Source organism: Erpetoichthys calabaricus, chromosome 3 (assembly GCF_900747795.2).
Source record: "Erpetoichthys calabaricus chromosome 3, fErpCal1.3, whole genome shotgun sequence".
In the NCBI taxonomy this organism is placed as follows: domain Eukaryota; kingdom Metazoa; phylum Chordata; class Cladistia; order Polypteriformes; family Polypteridae; genus Erpetoichthys; species Erpetoichthys calabaricus.
In genome coordinates this window covers 87,108,331-87,126,241 of record NC_041396.2, presented here as the reverse complement: position 1 = coordinate 87,126,241, position 17,911 = coordinate 87,108,331, and positions in this window count along the sequence as shown.

The following is a 17,911-nucleotide window of genomic DNA, read 5'->3' as shown; positions in this document are numbered from 1 at the left end:
CTCCATTGTTGAGGTATTTCACTTGCATGTTGTTGAGCCACGGTGATTGCTTCGTTTCAAGGCTGTGTCTTTTTATCTGTGTCATTAGCACAGCGTCGATGTTGTGCGATGGCTTTTGCTTCACACATGTCATTTCGTACTGGGAAGTGAGGTGCATGCAAGCAGCAAACAAATTTTACAGTGCATGTATGTGCTATCTAGTGCCTGTGGTTGAGTGTGAGGAGAGCGGACTACTCCATATGCACACACACACACACAGAGGTCTTTCATTTATATATGTCTAATAAGCCACAACAGAATCACTACAGCCTTTAAACTTAAACTTTAACAGGTTAGGGTGCTAAAAAGTAGCCTTATGATTCACGTTGGCACTGGTGAAATGCTTTGTATCTTGTACGTCATGTGCTTTCAGTCAACACACTAAAAACATTGTCATTAAAGTTTAGGGTCACTCAGAGATTTTCAGGTTTTTGATAGAAGCTGATACCTTTTATTATCAAGATACCATAAAATTGATTTAAAAATACATCAAAGCCATTCCTAGTGTTGCTAATAACGATTACTGCCTGAAAGGACTGATTTGTTGCTTTTTTTTTTATTATTTATTGTTCACATATGGCTGCAAAGCCCCATTTTCAGCACCAGTTCCTTCAATGTGTTAATGGTAAACACCCTCAGTTTATCCTAAATTAGTTGTTTTAAATACAATTTGGTTATTAGAGAAGCTTTAGTAAGTGTATTAGCACTGCTGAAATCTTTTATTCTGTTCACTTGGGTGACACGGTACTGGCATTCAGTTCTGGGCTCAAAAATGGCCAAAATGAAACGGCTCTCTCGAGGCACATGTCAGCCTATTGTTGCTAGCAGAATGAAGGTTAGTCCTTGTGACAGAATGCCACAAAACTGAAGATTTCATGCAAAGGTGTCTGTTACTGTCTTGAGAGAAGTGGGCAAACTGGATCTAATCAGGAGAGAATAAGGACATCAGAGTCCGTACTTTGAGACACAAACACCTCACAGGTCCTCCGTTGTCTTCTTCACTAAATACACCCCAAAGAATAGAGTGTAGGAGGAGAACGGGCATCCCAGATGAGATGGGGAAAAATATACTACCCAGCCAGGAGGCCAGAGCGACTAAAGAGAAATTTACTTTGTGTCCAGCTGGCAGGAGATAAGGGACGGACCAACAGAAAGTGAGATTCGAGAGAGGTTCCATTCCCTCATATGCAAGATGGCAGTGGTCCTCGTATGGAAACCCAGTCGGGACACACTCAGGGGTGCTTGGGAGATGGAGTCTGGAAGTGCAGCCCTGTCGGGGTCCCTATGATCCCATAGAGGGTCTGTCAGGAGGGGAGGGACCACCCTACTTTCATTATGGCCCAGAAAGTGCTTCCTGGAAGACATGACATGACACCAAAAGTATTCCCAGGTCCGGCATAAAAGGATGCCAGACGAGTCAGAGCCAGGAGGCAGTGGGCGACACTCATTTGGAGGGTGAAAGGAGGAGGAATTGGTGCTTTATTGTATAATTGTGGCACGTTAATAGATGCTTTTTGGAATAAATTTCCTTTAATTCATATAATGCATGGTGGTATACTGTGTCTTTAGTTTGGGGCTCTCTGGTGCCCCCTTGTGGTCACAAAGGAAAAGACTATTCTGGAATGCAGGCCTAAGAGGTGGAGGAGTTTAAAACAAAAACAAGCAACACATGAAACTGGCAAATACAGAGAAGACGTTAAAATGGGCAAAAGAGCCCAGACGTTGGACAGAAGATGACTGGAATTCGAAGTGTATTCTGCTCCGCATCCTGGTATTGCCTTTCCCTGATGCAGAAGACCCTGTTTTTTGGTGTGTGTTTAGTGAAGAAGACGGCTGAGGACCTGTAAGGTGTTTGTTGGACTCTGGTGTCCTTCTCTTCGTATGCACTTGCCCTCCTTTTTCTCTCCTGGTTAGATTCAGTTTGCCCTCCTGTCTCAAAACAGTAATGGACACCTTTGCATGAAATCTTCCAATCACTTAGTGAAATGAATTTCCTATTCAGCCCCTAGACTTACAGTCATTGACATTTTCCTTGCTTTTCAAAAGCCTCTCCAGCTCGTCTGCTGCAAACAATCCCTAAATTTACTAACTCTGCTGATGCAGCCCTTCACTAAATTTACCAGCACCTCCCCTCAGAGCTGTGAAGGTTTTCGCAGGATTTATATAAACACCCACAGCTTTTCATTCAGAACAAACATTTCAAGGTGGAGCTTACCAGACAAGAAAACCTCCTCCATCATGCAGTAGGTGACCACCCAGCTTCCGTCTTGCTTTCAAACAGATGCAGTTTGAGGAGTGATTGTGGTGTTTTGAACAGTGCAGATTCTTTGTAGTTCTCAGAGTGATAATCTTTACTAGTTCTCGTTGTCCATGGATGCAGACTTTGAAGGGTCTCCATGAGGAAGTGTTGGGGTAAAACAGTTACCAACAGACTGCACCCATGTACATTTTCCTCTGGCTGCATTTCACAACTCTCTTCACGTTGTCCTCCAGGTCCTTTTTCACTTTCAGTTCTCTAAATGGAGTCACCTGGGCCCTGTTCAAGTGATCGTGTGCCTGGCTAAGGTGCCACTTGAGCGCGTGTGGGCATGAAGACTTTAATAAGGCACACTGTATGTGTCACTGCAATGTATGGCAAAGACGTATGCAACAGAGGGGAGTAGGACAGACGGGGTCTGCCATTAGAGAATCATGCAGAGAATCGGCAGCACGTTCTCTCAAGGTCATCATCAGCCCTCTGTCTCCTAGCTGGCACTACAAACAATGGCTTTGTGTGTGCTGTTCAGGCAAAAATGCAGGCGTGAACCCTGACAAGTTAAAACAGACACAGCCGACTCGCATAGCAGTGCAGGTATGTGGGCTCTGAGCCAGTAATCCTGCCTGGATTCCTTCATCTCACCAGGCCGTCAGAGACGGTGCCGTCTGGGAGTGCAAGAGGGGCCGAGAGCAATGCTGCCCAAAGCATTGCCTAAAATGGATGGCACTGCGGTTAGAGCTGTCTCTTCACAACCTACCAGATTCTTTGGTTCCCTGCCCAGGTGCTGCCTGTGTGGAAAAAGTGCACGTTCTCTCCTTTTCTGCAGGGGTTTTAATTTAAACAGCGTTCTTCTCACCACTCAAAGCTCTTTAGATAAGTAGCAGGGAGCCACTTCAACCACATCCAACTGGATGATGCAAAGGCAGCCATTTATGTGCCAGTATGCACCCCACACATATTAGCAATTAGGTGGTGAAGGGATAAGGGAGATCGTTAGCCAGTAAGGGACAGGGGATGATTAGGGGGCCAGAATGGGCAATTTAGGCAGGTCATTGAAAGATGCCCAGGGACTGGCACCAATTTTTATCTTACAGTGTCCCCGTCACTGCAATGGGATCCACGTACAGATCACAGGCTAAGCGCCCCTGTTGGCCTCTCCAATACCTCTTTCTGGATATTCCTGCTGTCCTCTCAAAGCCATCAAGTTTGGGCTCACTAGAGTTCCAAAATCTCCAGTGTGACTTATGATGGGCTCCATTTCTTGCCACCATGAAGTAATTTACGCAGGTCTGACAATAGATGAATGGATTTATCTGCACAGACCATGGGTGGGCATCTTATGTTTCAGTGTACCCACGAAAAGTGAAATTTTCCACAAAATCTAAAAACTGAGAAATTGGATAAACAAAAAAAAATTAAAAACACGCACCTTTTGAAGGCTTGGATCCAAATGTTAGTGAATGAGAGTGTGGCGTGTTTGTGAGTGGATCCTGGGGGGGGGGGGGGGGGGACACCTTGTCGAAGCCTGGTTCCTTCCTGACACCTTTTCATTGTGAAGCCCATGGGCTGAACATTGTGTTCTGTAATCTGAGTGATCTAAGTTTGAGTCCCACTACTACCATTTCAGCAGAGAACAGAACATCACTGTCCACAAGTGCAAAGTTTGGAACTGCAGGTGATATATGAAAGCTGTAATCTGTTTTTTGCTCAGATGGACTGCAATGCTCTATAAATGCACTCTTCAGGTCTGTTTTACACAGAACTGTGCTGTTTTATATTATTTAAGTCTTATTTATTCTTTCATTGTCATCTATGTACTGTATATCATCTTTCATTTGAATGAACAGACAATGTACAACTTAACCAAGGCTGGATTAAGACCCCCCCACAACGAGCTCCTTAACAGAGAGCTGACCATACTTTTAACAAAGCAGCACATGGACAATGGGTCACACAAAGCAGCTTGGTGTTTCAGCACAAGACTTGATCGCTTCATCGCCCCCTGGGGGAATCCTTTCACCTTGGGAATACTTGATTGTTTTAACTAGGGGTGGGTTAGGGAGTCACCTTTAATCATTTTGGTACACACATACTCCATCGTTTCATTGACCCAAAGGTCCCTTGCCATCACTAAGCAACCTGGGCACACATCTGGAACACCCTGATGGTAGATCCACCCCGAAATTGCATAGATAAAGCACTCAGGATTGAATCTTGTAGGCAGAGCTGTCCATCACCAGAATAGCTAGCCAATTATCTTGGTGCAGCATCACAAGGTCCTCAACACCAGATGGCTTTTTGTCATGAAGCACAACCCTTCTGAAACACCAGGGGACGTGTTAGAGTGAGACAGAGAGACATCAGAGAGAGACTCGATTCCGTTGGCGGGACCCTGCCCACCTGGACATTGAAGAATGCAATCCTAGCATCAGTCCAACTGCTTGACTTAAAGAAGCAGCTCGGGACAACAACCTCTTTTGGCTGATGCTGATGTTACCTTTCCTGCTAATCTTCAGTTGCTACGTCTTTACAGTGTTATGATTTGTTCATTTTCAATTTTTATTTCATTTTTTTGAGACGACTTTTGCATATGAAACCAGTTTTTTGGCATTGATGAATTCATTTTCAGCATAGCTTTTGTGATTTAAGGTCATTTTCAAATAGATGGAGTTTATTTACCTTTTTTTTTGCTTTTGATGCAAACTTGTTTTTCATGGTCACCACCATTTTCTGATGCAGCTGCCGTTGCATTGTTATGAAATAGATTGCAAATACCATACATTGCATCAATGTTCATATTGCTTACTACATGTCAATATTGCTGCTACTTCTTTGTCTTGTCTTTGCACAATGTCTTGTCTTGTTTGTGTTTTAATTTTAAATTTAAATTTTAATTCTATTTTTAATTTATTATTTGCATGTCATGTTGTTACACTGTGGACCCTGAGCTTCACAATTTCGTCTATCTGTATACTTGTATATGGTTGAGATGACAATAAAGTTCACTTTGACTTTGATAACATCTGATATATGATGTCACCATCATGACAGCATAATATACATGAGACCCCTGGAGTGACCTAACGCTGTGCGTAGAATTCACACTAAAATATGGCATAGACAAAACTTGGAAATGTGTGTACGCACAAAAAAATTCAGATGCACATAACCGTGCATAAGATAACTTCCACACACTTCCGCTCCATAAATCCCGGTCAGCATGAAAACTAATGCAGGTTCACAAGCTTGCTGCCCTATCCCAACTCTTTCCAGAATTTTGCACATTTTAATATGCAAATCAATATAAATATCACCTTCCATTCAGTGTTTGGTTAAAAGACAATGACAAAAGCATGTGGAAAAAATTAGAAGAATTTCAGCGAATGTGAAGTGGAGGCATAGAAAAAGGTACTATTTGTTGGCTTAAGCAATGGTATAAACAACAAAAGCGTGGCAGAGACACTCGAAAGTTCAAGTTCAGAAAGTCACACAGCGCCTGAAATAATAAAGAAGTGGTCTGATATCACAGTTTCGACATGTAAATGTGAGTTTCAGCCTGCCATTTGTTCATTCTGTTTTAGACAATATTACAAAAGTTGACTCCCGTGCAATGGTCAGGCGGTGATTGTGGTGCAGTGCTGAGCACATCTTAGGGCGCTGACTGCACGCACATCTCTGCCTCGGAAATCGTTGGGCAACCATCTGGCTGTGTGTTGACGGACACTGTTCTGAATCACAAAATCTAATAGTGGATGCTGTAAGAGATATGGCCAATGAACTAAGGAATATAAGGGCTGTACTATGTAATATTGACTACAATTTAAATTAATTGGTTAAAAAATAAATGCTGCATCTGATTACCTGTTTTTACTTTGTGCTAATTACACTCAAGCAAAGTTGTAATGCTGTCTGATTTGATTGGTCACTTGGTGGGTCAGGGTCAGGTTCATCATACAGCGTCTCTTCAGTTATGGGCAAGCCACAATTGTGTGCCACATTATGAAGCACACTACATGCTTGCACAATGTGCCACATGTTCTGTGCACTTATACAGCAGTACATTAATAGGGTGGAAATGCTTTATATTTACATAAGCAAATTCATTCTCTGAAGGCACATTTATAGTGTAGCATTGGTGCAGAGCGCCACAACGGATTGATTCTCTGCTCTTTATCCTTAACAGGACTGCTTGTCTTTTGCCACACTAGTTGGAAAAAGCACCTGTGACTGTGCAGAGCTGCTATTTTTATAGTTGATGCAATACCAGGTCATTCTTTTGATGATTCATCCCTGGCTGATGTAACTTGTCCGGCACTGTTGCCATAGCAATGTATGTGCATTTCACTGCTCCAATTACATTTGGAAAATTGGACGTTGCTGCAAATTGCTCTTTGATGTTTTGCAGTTCAACCACAGTGTAAGGAAATCTTAGATATCTGGATGACAAGTGGATAATACCATCCTATACAGCTGGCATGGTGCAAGCCAGTTCCTGTTGAAAAGCTCCTGTGGCTAAAAACCCAAGAGTGGACATAACTTGCAATGGAGCAGGTAGTGCACAATTCCTTAAAGTCTGCCTTTGTAAAGCCAGTGCCAGAAGAATAGCTCTTGAAATTCAAAATCAACTTAGAAGCCAGTCATCATCATCTGTAAATAGGTGCTCTCTTCTAATTCTTCCATTTGTGTTGTCTTCTAACAACGCTAAAGCAGCCATGTTAGCTGGAAAAATCTGGCCATTCCATGCACCATTATATTGTTACAGAAGGATTACAATGAAGTGAATTAAATTTGTAAATGATATGCCGGTGTATTTGGTAACACCCGCATCATAGATGTGAATCTAAAAAAGAAAAGCAGACCACACACCACACAAACAGTAGCACTGCTTTGATGCTGGGTGCTGCCAGTTTGCAAAACCGAGCAGAAACTTATATAAGCAAGGGGGGAGGCTGCCGTGACAATGTGGATGGCTTTACACCAAGTTTAGTTTTTATACATCTCAAAGTGAGCGTGCAAATGGGTGTACACAACATTTTTGGATAACAACAGTGAAACTTACATGCTGCTTTTCCTAGTCTTAATTATTCTGGTTAAAAACCATCTGGTGTGAACTTCTAACAATGATTTATTGTTTTTGGTTTGGCAAAAAGATCATATAGAATTCTTGTTTACAAACTCAGCTAGGCTTTGACACATGTTTATTTTTCTGGTCCCTATACTTTCATTAAAAGTATGACCTCTTGGGCACAGCCATCAGCAGTGTGTCTGGCTGTGGGGAGAATGTTGACCTTGACGAGAGGTTTACTTACGTCGGCAGCAACACTCATGTCTCTGGTGACTCTTCCTATGAAGTCAGTAGATGGATTGGGAGAGCATAGGGGGTCGTGCAGTCACTGGAAAGGGGTGTGTGGCACTCCCGATATCTCTGCAAAAGGACAAAGGTCCAATTCTTTAGAGTCCTGGTGCTTCCTGTCTTGCTATATGGTTGTGAAACATGGATGATATTCATGTGACCAGAGAACAAGAATGGACTCCTTCGGAATTGTGTCTCTTTGGAGCATCCTTGCGTACCGCTGGTTTGATATTGAGGTTACTCACGGAGTCCCAAATGAGGCACATTACCTACATTGTGAGGGAGTGTTAATTACAGCACTAAGGCAATGTAACACAATTCCCCAAGGGTGATCCGGCTCACAGGATTCTCATTGCTGAGGACCCAAGCAGTCTGACGAGGCCAAGGGGATGCCAATGTACAGTTCATCTAGAAAGTATTCACAGCGCATCACTTTTTCCACATTTTGTTATGTTACAGCCTTATTCCAAAATGGATTAAATTCATTTTTTTCCTCAGAATTCTACACACAACATCCCATAATGACAACATAAAGTTTACTTGAGATTTTTGCAAATTTATTAAAAATAAAAAAATTGAGAAAGCACATGTACATAAGTATTCACAGCCTTTGCCATGAAGCTCAAAATTGAGCTCAGGTGCATCCTGTTTCCCCTGATCATCCTTGAGATGTTTCTGCAGCTTAATTGGAGTCCACCTGTGGTAAATTCAGTTGATTGGACATGATTTGGAAAGGCACACACCTGTCTATATAAGGTCCCACAGTTGACAGTTCATGTCAGAACACAAACCAAGCATGAAGTCAAAGGAATTGTCTGTAGACCTCCGAGACAGGATTGTCTCGAGGCACAAATCTGGGGAAGGTTACAGAAAAATTTCTGCTGCTTTGAAGGTCCCAATGAGCACAGTGGCCTCCATCATCCATAAGTGGAAGAAGTTCAAAACCAGCAGGACTCTTCCTAGAGCTGGACGGCCATCTAAACTGAACGATCGGGGGAGAAGGGCCTTAGTCAGGGAGGTGACCAAGAACCCGATGGTCACTCTGTCAGAGCTCCAGAGGTCCTCTGTGGAGAGAGGAGAACCTTCCAGAAGGACAACCATCTCTGCAGCAATCCCCCAATCAGGCCTGTATGGCAGAGTGGCCAGATGGAAGTCACTCCTTAGTAAAAGGCACATGGCAGCCCACCTGGAGTTTGCCAAAAGGCACCTGAAGGACTCTCAGACCATGAGAAAGAAAATTCTCTGGTCTGATGAGACAAAGATTGAACTCTTTGGTGTGAATGCCAGGCGTCACATTTGGAGGAAACCAGGCACCGCTCATCACCAGGCCAATACCATCCCTACAGTGAAGCATGGTGGTGGTAGCATCAGTGGCAGGGACTGGGAAACTAGTCGGGATAAAGGGAAAGATGACTGCAGAAATGTACAGAGACATCCTGGATGAAAACCTGCTCCAGAACGCTCTTGACCTCAGGCTGGGGTGACGGTTCATCTTTCAGCAGGACAAGGACCATAAGCACACAGCCAAGATATCAAAGGAGTGGCTTCAGGACAACTCTGTGAATATCCTTGAGTGGCCCAGCCAGAGCCCAGACTTGAATCCAATTGAACATCTCTGGAGAGATCCTAAAATGGCTGTGCACCGACGCTTCCCATCCAACCTGATGGAGCTTGAGAGGTGCTGCAAAGAGGAATGGGCGAAACTGGCCAAGGATAGGTGTGCCAAGCTTGTGTCATCATATTCAAAAAGACTTGAGGCTGTAATTGCTGCCAAAGGTGCATCGACAAAGTATTGAGCAAAGGCTGTGAATACTTATGTACATGTGATTTCTCAGTTTTTTTATTTTTAATAAATTTGCAAAAACCTCAAGTAAACTTTTTTCACATTGTCATTATGGGGTGTTGTGTAGAATTCTGAGGAAAAAAATGAATTTAATCCATTTTGGATTAAGGCTGTAACATAACAAAATGTGGAAAAAGTGATGCACGGTAACACCTGGTTGTGGAAGATAGATGGTCATTTCTGGGGAAGGTGGGACTGGACTACATGTCTGCCTGTGGGGTTGCCAACTAGAATCCCGAGGTGTTTCGTAGTGTGGTGGGTGCAGCAACATGCTGTACCAGTGCATGCTCCCCAACCTGACCTGACCTATACTTTCCATCTACTCTGCAGAACATACAAGAGATAACTTTAAAGCAAAGATGCATGTTTATTTAAGACTATACTGCCAAGATATTACTATCCACTGGAATTTTTTTTATTATATTTTCTTTTAATTTTTAATAAATAGTACTTTGCCTTTGCAAATCTTGAAATACCACAGCAATAAAATAGACAAGGGCACTTGCTAGGATAAGATTTTCCATTTTCTTTTTCATAGGGTTATCAGGCTAAGGGGAGATGCCCCCAACAGAGAATCTCATGGTGGGAGTTTCTTGGTAAGTGGCATTAATCAAGGTGTATCAGCCTCAGTGTGTCTAGGATATTCTTGGGGATCAAGGTAGCCTTAAGGTTTAGGTTATACCCAGGGACACTTGTGTGTTGTTCATTCAGTAGTCCTATGTGGATTACTGAGGGGTGTTGAGCTGTGAAGGCACCACTCATAATCAGTGCTTGTGTGGTCAGATTGTGTGTGTGTGTGTGTGTTAAAGTCACAGTGTGAAAGAAGACAACTCAAAAATGAACTTGGTGAGTTCCTCTCACCCCACAATAATACACATCAGGCACTATGAGAATGACTTTGTCTTGAATCCTATTTGTGTGGAAATCTTCTAAGAGAAATGTTAAAGAGGGGTTGTTAGCGGGTGGCATTGTTTCTGTCACAGCAGACTGGCATTTAGCCGGCAGCTGGCAGTCTGCAGCCACAGTGTTCTGTAAGTTCTCTAGTCCTGCATTGTGGCCAGCTGAGCCACACTAAAAAGGCAGTAACCAGCATGAAGTTAGAGGATTTTGCACGGATGGCTGCTGGTCAGACATGTTGTCAATGACTTTAGAGACAATCAATAATGGAGAAAAAAGAATTGAAAAAGAAATGTAGGAAGCTATCAGTGTGTGTAATGATGTCAAAGAGCAATGCCACAAAGAACAAACAGATGGTGTTCATTGTTAAAAAGTATGTGCTTTACTAGGGTCTTGGGATCTGAGAAAATGGAAAGAAAATACAGGAGAACTGCTGCTCTTTAATAAGGTCCTTGTTATCTCAGATCAGACTAGAGAAATGAGAGCTTCACAGATGACCAAAAACAGAGCTGCAAGTTGACAGCATGACAACTTAAAGAAGAGTGGAAATGCAGGCATTTTGTTATGCTAATAGTTGTACTGGAAGAGCAGGCAGACGTTTAGAAGGCCCAGTGAAGCCTGTCTGTGGATTGTTGCAGGAAAGCAGGCAGAAGAAAGGTGTTTTGGTGAGGCATGCAAGTACAAACTTTGAAAAAGGAGACAGGTGGTGCATGCTGGTCTGAGAAATTGATAGTGTTGAAGTGGATGAGGGGGACTGTTTGGCTTCAATCACTCTGGCCACGAAGGACAAGGTATGGCAAATTGTAGCCTGTTTGTAATAACACCTGGCAGAAACTAGCCAGACAAGAGCACCCTGAGGGTCAGTGTGTGGGTTAAATTTACAGTGCGAGAGTAGACCAATCCAAAAACTAACTTGGCAAGTTCTCCTCACCCCATGACATTGCAATTAATTAATTAAAAAAAAAAAAAAAAAAAAAAAAAAATTACCCTGAATGAATCCCAGAGCACAAACACCCACGTTGATACACACATGCAATAGAAAATAGTTGTCCCTACTCCGAACTCTGCTCTGTGGTGTCACCAGCTAAATGTCACCAGTTAGCAGCAAATCAGAAGCCTGTGATTACAAAGAAACTCTTTCATCTCAATGAGCCATAAAGATAGGAAAGCTTCTAAAGTGCACCAATATATTTCCATGTATACAGCGTTAGACTATCTTTCTCCTATCCAAAACTGCCATTCCTAAGTTCACATTGTGAGGGACGGCCAGCTGGGATGCCTTCAACAAGGAAGGACAGGGAGAAACAGCATGCACAGGGCATTGTCTCCCCTGGACTGCTGGATGGCAGCCCCCCTGGATTGCCACAGTTTTCCACAAGGCATCATTGGAACTGGAGTTCTTGGACTCAGCCCTGTTGGGTTCCGTGGCCACTGCCAGGGGGTGCTCTGGGGATTCACGAGCCGTACCTTGTTGGGTTCTAGTCTAACCCGGAAGTGTACTCGTACCACGATTATGGGACACCACAAGTACTACCAGGTTTCACATAAAAGGAGCTGCCTGCTACTGCTCGAGGAGGCAGAATCGGGAGGAAGGAGGACAAAGCTTGCTGGGAGGAGTGGAGGAGACAGTGAAAGAAAGAGAAAGAAGAAGATGAAAGGCAAAGAGTTACAGAGAGTGCTGTGTGCTTTGAATCCTGTGCTTCTACTGTGATTGCTTGCCAGGGAAGAGTTTCCCATGAATAAAAATCCTCTTCTTTACTGGCAACTTGTGTCCTGTCTGTGTCAGGTGTTTGCCCCCCTGGTGGCCACAACATCAACTTCAGACTGAATCTGGGTCATGGCACCATTTGTCTCTTCTTAGGAATCGATTCTGTGGTGTCAACAGCTAACCACTACCTGTCAGTTGTGAACTGGTCGCCTTCTGATTACAGAAAAGCTCCCTCATCTCAGTAAGGCATAAAGGAGTAACTCCCCCAATCCGTCACACTTCTTTGGGTGCAACTTCAGACCGGCTCTCTCCCAGCCAGCCCAAACTTTTGCATTCACCTAGACTTTTGCACTAAATCTGAAACGTCTAATTTCAATAATAACCCGTCTATCTATCTCAACGGGGGAAGATGGAAAAAATGTACATGACATTTTCTGTAAGTGACCGAAGCAGGGAAAAAGTCAAATCCCCAAAATGGATGCAGATGCGCTTTAAGATGTTTACTTGTAGACCCCCCTCTAGTTAAAGTCGGGTCTGAAGGCAGAGATGAAACAGAAAGTTAAGAAAGGAAGTGAAGGGGAGTTCTGGCTGGCAGAATTGTGTCAGTGAGTCACATGAGTTAAAACAGGAAATGGGCAATTGCACCAGCAGACATTTCCAGGAAAGGTTCTGTTACATTTTTATAACTGAAACCAAAATATTTCACATTTTTATAGAGTTAGTTTACCAACTGAGGCACTTGCTGATAGGATTCCCTGTACCTGTACTAGATATTTCTATTAAAGCCCGATGATTGTTGTGATTAAATAACAGAAGTGATCCCAAAATTGCCACAACTGTCAAAACCTGGGAATATCTGAAAATGGTAAAAGCAGGATGACATACTTATGTGGGGACTGGCAACAACAAAATGCAACAATTTAAATTTAAAATGTCATTGAAGCTTATACTCTGGCACACAAAACCTGGTAGAAAAGAGATTAACTATATAATCGCTTTGTTTCTGAGCTATATATTGAATTACATGAAGATCCAAAATATCTGAGAAAAAAAAGGCATGTAGTGATTAAAGGGATGATTGCATGTACATAATGGAGACACTTTATACCCAGCAAGTTTAACGAGCATCCCATTTATGATTTTTTTCAGAACACTGTTTTTCAGGAAATTGGGAATTATCACCAACCGCTCTTTCATCTATGGAGTTTAAATATGTTGAAGAGAGTTTTTAAAATGGTAAAAATGAATACTTTCACATTTTAATGTAACATCCAAATGTATGCACTGTACAAGAAAATACACACATGAAAGACTCCACATAGAAAGGCCAAGAACTAACCTCTGTGCCACCCCATAGGTAAACTTGAAGTGTCCCATTTACATCACAGCCTCTTGATAAGTTGGTAAGTGCAAGTCTGGAAGGTGAAATATTAAGGAAAACCACTAGAAATCTGACTTCACATATGAACCTAAAAAAGAATTTAGAATGTGTTGAAAACCTGTCTTAGCCCAAAAGCCCAGCTACTGAGTTATCATAAGCACAAAATCTATTCCACGTTGCCAAATTCCTGTCTTTAGGCATATCTAAGTTAAATTAGATTTTAATTCAGGCACAATTCCAATTTATGTGAAGATGCACAGATTGTTTGAAGGTGAAAATTTTTTCCATGTGCAAAGCTCCAAAAAACCGTTTGGCAGCTTGACGTAACAGCTTAGATATACTGTTACAAGATTTTCATAGGACCATCCAGGAGGCCACCAATGTAATGTAACAGAGGGGAGACATTTTCCTCATGTTTGCTTCTGCACTTAACCCTATATATCATGGTGGCACAGCTTTTAGTACTGTTCTAGACTCCTGACTGCCTAATCACTGTTTATACGGTATTGTCAAGTCCTTCCCATGTCTGATGGGTTTTCCGTGCATAATTTTTCGTCCCACATGATGTATATTTATGGTGTCAATAAGTGTGGGTGTGTGTGTGTCAGTGGACCCTGCAATGCACTGACACTGTGTTCTCCGCTTGTTACTCTCTTGAATCCACTGGTTCTGGTTACTATGATAATGAACTGTATTAAGCGGGTTTTAAAGTGGATGGGGGGAAGCACGGTGGCACGGTGGTAGCGCTGCTGCCTCGCAGTAGAGTTGCATGTTCTCCCTGTGTCTGCGTGGGTTTCCTCCAGGTGATCTATTTTCCTCCCACAGTCCAAAGACATGCAGGTTAGGTGCACTGGCGATCCTAAATTGTCCCTAGTGTGTGTTTGGTGTGTGAGTGTGCATGTGCCCTGCGGTGGGCTGGCGCCCTATCCAGGGATTTGTTCCTGCCTTGTGCCCTATGCTGGGTGGGATTGGCTCCAGCAGACCCCCGTGAGCCTGTAGTTAGGATATACAGTAGTGGGTTGTAAAATGACTGACTGACTAAAGTGGATGGGTGAATGCATTATCCTTTAAATAAGTGAGTCTCGATAATTTTAGTAAACAATCAAGGTAAACTAAATACTAAAATAAAAAACATGACTAAATTCTAAGTATATATAAATTACTAGCAGTGGTACCTGGTGCTGTCCAGGGTAGGGACACCAACTAAATTTCGAAATGAAACATAGCCTGTTGTATTCGTCTGTACAAATGGGGAAACCTATGAAAATTTGGAGAAGTGAGGTTAAAAAGAGTGGATATGCATGTCAGAGATGCACAAGCAGGGGTACCAGCTGATGCCTGGGGTTGGGGGCACCAAGTATATTAAAAAAATCGTAAGTGGTCTCCCCTAGACTTTCTCCTATACTCAGATATGGGGATGGATATTTGAGGAGTAAACTGCAAGACAATTATTATTTTTTTATATTATGTACATTAAAGAACCATCAACAACAAATCAAATCAAATAAATAATATATTGAACAATCATTATAAAAGGCAAGTTGAATAAATTGGACTCTGCAGCAGCATGAATAAAAAGTATCACTTCTGATTACCGGAAATTGCTTAAAAGTTGATAGAAATCTATGTTTTGTACCTAATAAATGTACGCAAAATTAGGTTGACGTAACTCAAAGCGTACTGAAGTTATTGGGTTTACATTTACACACACACACACACGCACACACACACAGAGACATTATTCCAAAAATGGTATTGTCGGACTCAGGGAGGTCTAAAACGTTGAAGTTCATGAAAATCTCGAAATCGAACTTTTGGACAATTACAATACTTTCCCTATACTTTGTATACAAGAAAGTAGAAACATAGCCTATGGTCTTCCCTGCACAAATGGGGAATCTCAGTAAAATCTGGTGGAGATGAGGTTCAACAATGTGGATCTGAATACCAGACAAACACACTTTCAGCTTTATTTATTAGGTGAATTAGATAACTTTGAGTAGATGTCACTGCCAAAATAGTGTTTGTTAACATCCATCCATCCATCCATCCATTGTCTCCCGCTTATCCGAGGTCGGGTCGCGGGGGCAGCAGCTTGAGCAGAGATGCCCAGACTTCCCTCTCCCCGGCCACTTCTTCTAGCTCTTCCGGGAGAATCCCAAGGCGTTCCCAGGCCAGTCGAGAGACATAGTCCCTCCAACGTGTCCTGGGTCTTCCCCGGGGCTTCCTCCCGGTTAGACGTGCCCGGAACACCTCACCAGGGATGCGTCCAGGAGGCATCCTGATCAGAAGCCCGAGCCACCTCATCTGACTCCTCTCGATGTGGAGGAGCAGCGGCTCTACTCTGAGCCCCTCCCGGATGACTGAGCTTCTCACCCTATCTTTAAGGGAGAGCCCAGACACCCTGCGGAGGAAACTCATTTCAGCCGCTTGTATTCGCGATCTCGTTCTTTCGGTCACTACCCATAGCTCATGACCATAGGTGAGGGTAGGAACATAGATCGACTGGTAAATTGAGAGCTTCGCCTTGCGGCTCAGCTCCTTTTTCACCACGACAGACCGATGCAACGCCCGCATTACTGCGGATGCTGCACCGATCCGCCTGTCGATCTCACGCTCCATTCTTCCCTCACTCGTGAACAAGACCCCGAGATACTTGAACTCCTCCACTTGGGGCAGGATCTCACTACCAACCCTGAGAGGGCACTCCACCCTTTTCCGGCTGAGGACCATGGTCTCGGATTTGGAGGTGCTGATTCTCATCCCAGCCGCTTCACACTCGGCTGCGAACCGATCCAGAGAGAGCTGAAGATCACAGCCTGATGAAGCAAACAGGACAACATCATCTGCAAAAAGCAGTGACCCAATCCTGAGCCCACCAAACCGGACTCCCTCAACGCCCTGGTTGCGCCTAGAAATTCTGTCCATAAAAGTTATGAACAGAATCGGTGACAAAGGGAAGCCCTGGCGGAGTCCAACTCTCACTGGAAACGGGTTCGACATACTGCCGGCAATGCGGACCAGGCTCTGGCACCGATCGTACAGGGACCGAACAGCCCTTATCAGGGGGTCCGGTACCCCATACTCCCGGAGTACCCCCCACAGGATTCCCCGAAGGACACGGTCGAATGCCTTTTCCAAGTCCACAAAACACATGTAGACTGGTTGGGCAAACTCCCATGCACCGTCCAGGACCCTGCTAAGGGTATAGAGCTGGTCCACTGTTCCGTGACCAGGACGAAAACCACACTGTTCCTCCTGAATCCGAGGCTCGACTATCCAACGGACCCTCCTCTCCAGGACCCCTGAATAGACTTTTCCAGGGAGGCTGAGGAGTGTGATCCCTCTGTAGTTGGAACACACCCTCCGATCCCCCTTCTTAAAGAGGGGGACCACCACCCTGGTCTGCCAATCCAGAGGCACTGTCCCTGATGTCCATGCGATGTTGCAGAGGCGTGTCAACCAAGACAGTCCTACAACATCCAGAGCCTTGAGGAACTCCGGGCGTATCTCATCCACCCCCGGGGCCCAGCCACCAAGGAGTTTTTTGACCACCTCGGTGACCTCAGTCCCAGAGATGGGAGAGCCCACCTCTGAGTCCCCAGGCTCTGCTTCCTCATTGGAAGGCATGTTAATGGGATTGAGTAGGTCTTCGAAGTACTCCCCCCACCGACCCACAACGTCCCGAGTCGAGGTCAGCAGCGCACCATCCCCACCATATACAGTGTTGACACTGCACTGCTTCCCCTTCCTGAGACGCCGGATGGTGGACCAGAATCTCCTCGAAGCCGTCCGAAAGTCATTCTCCATGGCCTCCCCAAACTCCTCCCACGCCCGAGTTTTTGCCTCAGCAACCACCAAAGCCGCATTCCGCTTGGCCTGCAGATACCTATCAGCTGCCTCCAGGGTCCCACAGGACAAAAGGGACCGGTAGGACTCCTTCTTCAGCTTGACGGCATCCTTCACCGCCGGTGTCCACCAACGGGTTCGGGGATTGCCGCCACGACAGGCACCGACCACCTTACGGCCACAGCTCCGGTCAGCTGCCTCAACAATAGAGACACGGAACATGGCCTATTCAGTCTCAATGTCCCCCACCTCCCTCGGGACGTGGTCGAAGTTCTGCCGGAGGTGGGAGTTGAAGCTACTTCTGACAGGGGGCTCTGCCAGACGTTCCCAGCAGACCCTCACAACACGTTTGGGCCTACCACGCCTGACCGGCATCCTCCCCCACCATCGAAGCCAACTCACCACCAGGTGGTGATCAGTTGACAGCTCCGCCCCTCTCTTCACCCGAGTGTCCAAGACATGTGGCCGCAAGTCCGATGACACGACCACAAAGTCGATCATCGAACTGAGGCCTAGGGTGTCCTGGTGCCAAGTGCACCTATGAACACCCCTATGCTTGAACATGGTGTTCGTTATGGACAATC